The sequence below is a fragment of the Atractosteus spatula genome, chromosome 9 (genome assembly GCF_055471065.1).
Source record: "Atractosteus spatula isolate fAtrSpa1 chromosome 9, fAtrSpa1.hap1, whole genome shotgun sequence".
NCBI classification, from domain to species: Eukaryota; Metazoa; Chordata; class Actinopteri; order Semionotiformes; family Lepisosteidae; genus Atractosteus; species Atractosteus spatula.
In genome coordinates this window covers 39,127,851-39,137,088 of record NC_142714.1, presented here as the reverse complement: position 1 = coordinate 39,137,088, position 9,238 = coordinate 39,127,851, and the positions used below count along the sequence as shown (strand labels likewise).

Here is a 9,238-nt window from a genome sequence, read left to right as displayed (position 1 = left end):
TTACTGGCACTTGTGGCATTTCATCTCTTAAAAGAAGATTTCAATGTCTGACTTGGACAAAGGAAGAAAGCAACTGTGCCAAGATTCCATGTCTGAGGCACGGTGTTTAGGATGAACCAGTTTGCTGATTTACTTTCCAATGAGTTAATGCTATCTTGAAGTCCTCATAAGGCTGACAAACAACAAAATGGTTATATTGCTATATGACTGAACAAAAGGTCTAACATACTAAATTACATCCAAATAAAGAGCAGTGATCAATCACTCCAAAATATGCATTCACTGTAAGGATTTCAAGGATCACACAAGGTAAGAGGTTTGCTCTTTCTCACATTTATTATTTCATAGAAAAATTACACTTAAAAATTACATAAGGTTCACACACTATTACAATTAATACAGAATTACCCAAGTCTAGCAGCTTCATACTTCATGTTTACAGTATGTTAAAAATGTTAACAGTCTTTCAGAACTGTACAGGGATGACAGGAGAGAGAGCACAAGCAATCTGGCAGCTGTCCAGTGTGACAGCACAAGGCAATGTGCAGAGACTCATTCTTCTGCTATGTTGCTGGTTTGCAAACACTACAAGAGTGAAAAACAGAAACAGCTTTTTCAAAGCATCTTTATTGGACAACTCAAATTAAATTCCACATTAAAGAGTGTGCCTTCTGTTTTATCTGTACTTACTGAACAGTGATATACATTGTGTAGAGCTGCAGAAATAGTCACACCCTTTGTTTTAATTGGTTAATTAACTAAATCTCTTAATTGGAATAAACCTATTACTTGTTCCTTTGCAGACAACGCATGCTGACGCAGCTACCCACCTGAACTAAATCTACCATTTCCTAGGATGGGCTTGATAAGCATTCAACAAAATGAAATAATCTGAATTGATATTGTGCTCAATAAATCAGAGAATATTTTATGGAGATTGTGATTATCAATACTTTGCAACAGATATATGCCTGTGTATACACATTCACACAAGGTACAACTGTACACAGTATACACATATTTTGAGAAAACAAGTGAGCAGTAGTGGCTACCTCACAATTGAGCTACCTTTGAAACTAGCCTCATTTTCTTTTACTGAACAATTTGAATCATACACACATTTAGCCTGGAGACTTATTTAGCCCAATTTTATCTTCTCATAAGGTCGTTTGTTGCTGATGATTTAAATACACCTCGGACACCAGCTGGATTGACACTTTGAAACCCAGCTTCATGCTCACAAAAACTTCATGATCGATCTCTTTTTCAGTAACTCAGACTTAAAGGACTAACTTGGTATTGAAATGCCCAGACACAAACTTACAGTTCTTCTTACCCAGAATACCGTCTTACAGCATTTTACAATAAGTACGTTTTGCAGTCATTTTACAGCACGTTCCTTACAACAATTGAGTAATGATGTGGTTCATAGTTGAACAGTACTGATAACTACCTTGGAAGTTTGTACACAGTATACAAAATCTCTCTTAAAATATTATACTCTTCTGTTTTTTTATATACTCAGTAGGCTGCAGCTGTGCAGTTACCTGCTGTTGTTTCCATGAGTTTTAAATGCCAAACTGATTATTTGAAAACAGCTTCTGAAAAGCTTATTTTCAGAACTTTATAAAATACTTCATATATGTTTTTCCTTGGAAAAGATTATATTATATATTTCTGCATTGTGTTTTTTGTGGGTCAATCTCTAACCCAACAGACTTAAAAAAAGTGCATAATTAAATAAACCTGAAATAACATCAAAATTACCTGTCTTACAACCTGTACCTATTACAACCATGCACTCCAGGGCAGAAGTACAAAGTAGGGCTTTGAGTTTTGGCTTTGTAATGTGAAGGTTGTGGACTCAAATCTAAGTAAAGATTTGAAGGAACGAGTAATAGGTTTATTCCATGCTGAAAAGAGAAGAAAGAAAACCAACGTTTCGGCTGTGGAGCCTTCTTCAGGCATAAGAAAGATAGGGCAGTCAGCAAAGATAATAAAGCATGGGAAAACAGAAGCCAGGAGAGAGGAGGAGGCGGGAGCAGGGGAGAGGTAGAGTGGCCAATCAAGTGGTGCGAGGTCGAGAGAGGTGAGGAGAGCTGTGAATCGAAACCTGCAAATGAATAGAGAGAATTAGGTTTCTTAACTCCTATAGCAGAAAGACATCAGAAACTAAAATTATTCTGAAACTTGGTTCACACCTTTCCCCTGCTCTCAATGAGACATGTTTTCTTCTAATTCTTTCTATTCATTTCTGGTTGCTATATTATCTTTTCTTACACCCGAAGAAGGCTCCTAAGCCGAAACATTGTGTTTTCTTTCTTATCTTTTCAGCATGGGATAAACCTATTGCTTATTCCTTTGCATTAAAATGGAAGGTAATTATTACCTTAAAAGTTTCAAATCAAAATCCTTAAAATAGGACAGATAATATATTGTAAATCAGAAAGCTTTTTCAGTGTTCCATTTACTGCAGGACAGAATGGAGACTCTTTTAATCTCAGAGTAAAACCTGCTGGCTAGATTTTACAGTTTAAAAATCAAATATAAAACAGAACTGTCAGTATAGTAGAGGCAGGGTAGTTTCCTCCAAAATTTCCTGACAAAATTCACTGACCAAGATCCAGATTACATTAATACTTTGACAAAATCAAAGCTACCAAATCCCAGCACTGGGATATTTATTGGCCTTCATGCAGTGCACTGCTTTGCTGCCTAACTTTTACACAGCCTATCCACCATCCTGCAGTCTGTTCCTTAGTGCGGCACTATGGAACTTACAGATGATCACCTGTCAGTTCATGCTATTCCATGATAATTAAGTTGGACAATGGCCCAGCAGTCCCTTGAGTCAGGATGGGATTTTAAAACTGCCCTAATTGAAATAAGTTCATGTAAATTATGTATTTCATTTAGCTATGAATATTTTTGTTTCAGTGTAACAAACTAGTGACACTGACTATTGGTTCACTGTTCCTTCCCCACTGATCAGACTGAATTATACTTCTTCATCAGGAGATATTGCGCACGTTGAATCAATATAACAACGTTCTACCAAGATTTAATTTAGAATATTGTGCAATATTTTGCTCATCAAGATACAAAAAAAGATACTGCTGCTCTGGAATTAGTCATAAGGAGAGTGACTAGATACATTTCTTGCCTTAAAGAAATTTCCTAAATTTACAGTCTAAAAGAACTAGGTTTTTAATCTTGAACAGAGATTGAGTCAAGTATTCAAACTCCTCAAACTCATTGGCAAAGTCAAGCCAGAGAACCTTTTCCAAATCAGCAATGAAAACACTACCTAGTAGACACAAGTGGAAAGTATGTTAAAGTGCATATATGAGACACTTCTTTATGTAAGGGGTTGTGGAAATATGGAACAAGCGAAACCAAAACATTAACCTTAACGTGTTCAGTACAGTATTTGCATATGAAAAATAACAGAGCTATGGGGTTATATTATATATTATATAATATATTATAATAGGGTTATATTATACCTTGTAAGCACAAATCTTGAATAATATACTATAGTTTACAGAGTAATTCTGATAAACTATCACCATATTTAAATGCAAAGAAAAATCCTGTATTTCAGATTGCCAGCTTCTTCTGCTTTATATAATATCCTACAGGTTGAAATGTTTATACAGTAAGAATTCTCTTAAATATTTTTACATTTAAGATGGGTCTCGGACTCCTTACCAGCTGCTATTGTTTAACATATCCATAAATTTAGTTATTAATAATACTTTGACATTTCTAAAAGTGTTTAATCAACTAAACTGGCCATGCCTTAAAATTTCTACCCTACAGGTCACAGCCATAGATCATAGTTCACAATACAATATTCATCTTCTGCATTTCTGAGGTCAGAGATTTCACTGACATGTTTATACTTAAGTACTTAAGTCAAGTTTTGCAATTTCAAAACTCAGTGGAAGCCGTGGAGGTTTGACAGTAATCTGTAATGTAGAAAAGAAACATAGAAACAAGATTTGTTATTTGAGTGTGCAGTTTCTGCCTAGAGGAAGATATATATACTGTACTAGGTCTAAATCTTTATTTTTGGAAGTTATCCAGTCATATAAAAGTACAAAAGTATGAGAAACAGGCATACACTGCTTCTTTGTTTTCCAATAGCATTTTCGTTGTCATGCTGTTCTATTTTGGAGGTTAAATAACAAAACATGTAGAAGTTCTAAACCCTTAAATCTTAAACTAAATTAGCCCTTGAAATTTGCTATTATGTACTGTGATATAATCCTATGTTCAAACAAGTATAGAAGACATTTTACAGTTTTTGTAAAGTTTTCAAATGCTGCATATCATCAGATATATTGTAATAGCTATCTCTAAATTAAACTTTCCTGGTAATAGTATCTTTTTAAAAGGAAGAAGTCTTTTTTTTCTGAATAAAGAAAATTAATAATTAGCTCTGGCCATTTCAAAATACATAAGAAACAGAACTCTTAACAGGCATCTAATTCTATGTTTGCATACAAATATTTATTTAGCAGTGACAGACAGCTGTTCTGACCTCTAATGAACTTTGGGGTCATTAGAATAGCATAGCTAACCCTCACCAGTGAAAAAGGCATATAAAGTATCTTACAAAAGACACCATTATGGTTTACAGCCTTTCAAAGAGACATGTGTAGTTCATAATATGAATATTACACTTACATGCCAGAACACTCTGATTTAGGCAGTTTCTAGCTTTCTTCTTTTCCTCCACATCCCTCAAATTTCTTTAAAAATTAAATTTTTTGAGCCTATTCCACTGATCATGCCCACTCACTCAGTTAAAGGTCCTCATTAACCTTCTAAATCCTTGCAAATAAATGTTAAAAACGTATATCGTTTTCTTATTGATAGAGTTAATTTATAGTACAAATCTAGATGCACCTTGTTACAATCACTATGTATAACTCATGTCATTATTATTATTATTATGTTATGTATTTTCCATGTTCTGCTCAAAAATTAGCCAATGCAGAAAAGAGTTTCAGTATTAACATGCTTTTCTGTTTAAAAACATGTTTTTTAAAGTGCCTGGGGAAAGAACAGCACAGGATACATTTTAAGCAGAATTAAACAGTTTTTAAGGTCATGATGGAAAAGCACCTAGTATTCCACTTAGTGATTTGTGCCATTAGTGGAGGTTAAGCTTTTGTGGTTCCAGACCACCCTAGTGGCTCAGTTTGAGTCACCAACTACCTGGAAGAAAGAGATAGTGTACACACACAGTGAAAGGTCAGAGCCAGATCAGCTAGTGATATACAGTAGCAGGGTCTGCAGTAGTAAGCAAGTAAATTATACCATAAATGGTAAAATGGTGGAGAGTTAATTTGAAAATAAATAGCAAGAGTAACATCAAATTAACTATTATAATTTAGAAAAGTCAGGTGCCAGGCATGGAACCTTCAGTTTTTGTTTTCTTCCATACACTAAAGACATCACAAAGGTATTGACTTTCTCCTTATACATACAGTATACAGTACGTTTTCCATTCTATGAGGATGGTCAGATATTTATATATACAAATATATAAAATATAAAGTAGATTTAAAAGCATGGGTATTTTCTGTTTTCTTTTCCCAGGGAGGAACTATTGAGAAGTAGGAAAAAATATAATTTGCATTTTTCTACTTCCCTAAATTATACCTATACTGTATATTAAACCTCCAGTATTGAATGGATGATAACTTTCTATAGCCCATCATGGTAGTGAGTGTGTAGTGCATCTAATTCATTTTATTTCTAAATGATTTTCTAAATGAGAACTATAAAACATACCAGAAGTAATACAAACTCACACAATACATAAACCAAGTAAAGCCTAGAATAAAACAAAATTAATACATTAAAGTATTTAAGAACAGTCTCTAATGAATTTGAATAGCCTGGATCAGTAGACCTCCGATTAAATGCAGGACTGTACTCATGCAATAAGTTCTTAAGGTAACCTGGTGCCTTATATGAATACAGGAGAACCTTAAAGGCCTCGCTTAATTTCACAGGAAGTCATTGCAATTTACAGAGAACAGAAGTTAAGTGCTGATGCAGTTAAGTGCAGTTATGCATATTTAGTACTAGATGTGCCTCTTTATTCTGGATACAGTGAAGTGTATTAAATGCTGATCTTTTAAAATACCCCTAGGTATTTAGGGTGTTACAGTAGACCAATCTTGATTAAATTAAGGCTTACATTGACTTCTCAGCATAATATAGACAAGCAAAGACCTTACCCTGGCAATGGTACAGTATGCAGATGGAAAAGGTATTAGCACCATCAACAAAGACTTTGAAAATCTCAACTTTGTGGAGCTGTTGTTTGGACGTTACATCTCTATCTTAATCAGACAAGCAGATCTAAAACACAGAAACCTCAGCAGTATTATCCAAGTCACTTTGCAAGTAAATCATGTGGGTGAATATTTTAACCAACAGGCAACATACAGTATATATGCTAAATTATAAAGATCCCAGCAGAGAACCCTGTGGAACACCCTGAGTAAATGGCACTTTATCAGATTTAAAACAGCTAGGATTTACAAACTGGCTACAACAGGCTGAATAGGAGCCAAACCAATTAAGTACCATCCATCCATTTTCTAACTGCTTCATTCAATTCTGGGTTGCAGGGAAGAGAAACGCCAATAATCCCTGAATAGTTTTCCATATGATTAAGAAAAATGCCATAATTCACAGTTTCAAAACTGCACCAAAGTCCAGATAGAGATAAATATTAAGTGACATAGAGTTGCATTAAATACTTTAACAAGGTGTGTTTCAATGTTATGCATGTCTAAACCCCAAAAGGAAAGATTAAAAAATCTCAGTTCAAAATATTTGCTGGACAAATTGGACAACAATCTGGAATTAGACTCTTCATGATTGTCTGAAGCATTCAACATAAACTCACAAAAACACATAGCATTTAGCATTAAACATGTTTGTTTTTCAAACTGCCCCCTATTGAATTCCTACAGCATTTAATTAGCTGGTAAAGCAGGGGATTGCAACCATGAAAAGAAGGTACTGTATTTTTTTCCTAAAGTCAATTTGTTTTTCCAGCATTGATCTCTTTATTGCACTGCATTAGCAAGGTATTGTTGCATTCTAGCAGAGCCCTCCTCATTGTCTCTACAGGGATTTCTAGTTCAGCCCCTATCCTTACATGCCCTAACAAAAGAGGTTGGATTAAACCAGCATTCTGCTTTATCCATTACAAACTTTTGGCAAGGTTTTTTATATAAAAAATTATAGTCTCCTGTTCTTTCTAATAGCCTTGTGTTACTCAGCAAAGAAAATAAAATGTCCTTCTGAGACAAAGTAGAATACTCCACAAAAAGGGCACATTTTTGTGATGTAAAATGCGATTCTGTATATCATAGTTACTGAATATCTTAAAATGAAACACCTGAGAGGAGAAAAAAGACTATATGTGAAAGATCTGGGCAATGTGCAACAGGAAAGTGCTAACTAGATGTTATTTGATGTTAAGACTCAAAACACTTATTGTTGTGTTTAAAACTTAAAAAAAAAACTACAACTTAAAAACTTGGCAAATGTCACCCTCTATACTGGTATTTTGAAAGGTTCCAGAAACCCAGACTAGCTGCTATTCTGAAGGTTTATAATGTGTTGCTGCATACTGTATTTCAAAAGGATTGTCCAGTCAGTGAAATGTGTCCTGCTTAAACAAAAATTAATGAACATGTTTCTGTTTTTGAGAATTCTGGAAAGATTAATAACATTGGACTTATATGAACTTTTATATATACAGTACACATATATATATATACTTGGTTTAAGTAGGAAATTAATGTAGATTAATTACAACATCAGAAGAAACACAATGGCAAAATCTAGCCTATTCTAAGTGAAGGCAAATAATTAAGAATAACTTGAAAAGTTGGACCTAACCAATACATATTTATGTTACTTTTATCCTTGTTTCACACTGCAGTCTAGTGCCAGTCTGATGAATCTGGCCATGTGCAAATCCCTTCATATAATTCAAAAGATGATGGTCATGTTTGAGACAAGGTTATTAAATGTCTTCATCCACAAAGTGCTTTCTACCAGTAGTTGCTGCTCCTGAGTTATGGTCACGCAGTTGAGAGTACAGTACATCTGAAAAATGACCTGGGTCTGTCATTCCATAGGAATACAAGGGCGCACAGAAACACAACTGGGAATGGTCATATATTGCTGGTGGATGGAATCCCTGAAAGCAAAAAAAGGAAAAAAGAATTCGATATAACATCAGAATATTACATTTACTTTTGTACAATGTAAATTAAATGTATTGACAGTGAACATATTCTCGTGAAATTACAGAATTAAACAATGCAACTCATGTGCCCCCTCAGATGTCTCAGAACTTGGAAAATGGTTATATCGTAAGCCTTTCAGAAAGTTATAAAACAGAAGATCTTTGGGTTATTCAGTCTTTTTTAAATCAATTCACGGCCAACATGCTGCAGTCCTTTTATCTTGAGTGAAATTCAATTTCTTGGCTAAATCTGTCCCAGGGTACCTGGCATAGTATTAAACAGCCAGGAAAGCTGGAAAGCAATATATTGAGACCTTATTACTTTGTTTATGTCATCTCTGACAAACTGGGCTCAAAAATGGCCTACATTTCCTACATGTAAACAAATATGGCAGATTAATGCACAATTCAGGAGATCAGCTACTTAAAAATGAAATAGTGTACTTCCCTAAAGGAGAGTTAGCCTGGACTGAGGAAAACTGGTGAACAAGCTAATAGATTTATTCCCTCTATGTTACAAAGAAAAAGACAAACCTCATAACGGAAGAGCCAATTTTACAGAGGGACCGTTCAAAACACAGAATGAACCCAAGTGTTTAAAGGGACATGAGCTTCTTTGTTCTCTTACTCTCCTCTTCGCCTCAGGGGGTGAAGAATAGTGAAAATAATGAGGGTCTCCATTGTACAAAGTTCAGAATGTATTCGAAGATTTTACAACTGTGCTTTCTTTTTGATACAGCAATACGAAATTTGATTTGCAGTCAAAGTTACTGGGTAAATATTTATTTTGGAATATTTCCATGACTTCCTGCAGCAGAGAATAGGACAAGAAATGCAAGTGGGCTACAGTGACTTCTAAGAACATAAAACCCGCCAGCCAGACCAAGGTATGGGAAAAGGACAAATAAACAGGCAGCGCAGAAAGAAGCACATGCCATAGCAAGACAG

General features: G+C 34.7%; 1 protein-coding gene across 2 annotated transcripts in view; it reads right to left on the bottom strand.

Moving 5' to 3' along the window:
• Positions 1-313: 313 nt before the first annotated feature.
• slc16a2 (solute carrier family 16 member 2) overlaps positions 314-9,238 on the bottom strand; it is a 63,919-nt gene continuing 54,994 nt past the window's right edge. For both annotated transcript variants that reach the window (XM_088925649.1, XM_088925648.1), the window contains one exon: positions 314-8,242. The gene's annotated coding sequence lies outside the window, so the exon portion shown is untranslated. The remainder of the gene's footprint in view (positions 8,243-9,238) is intronic.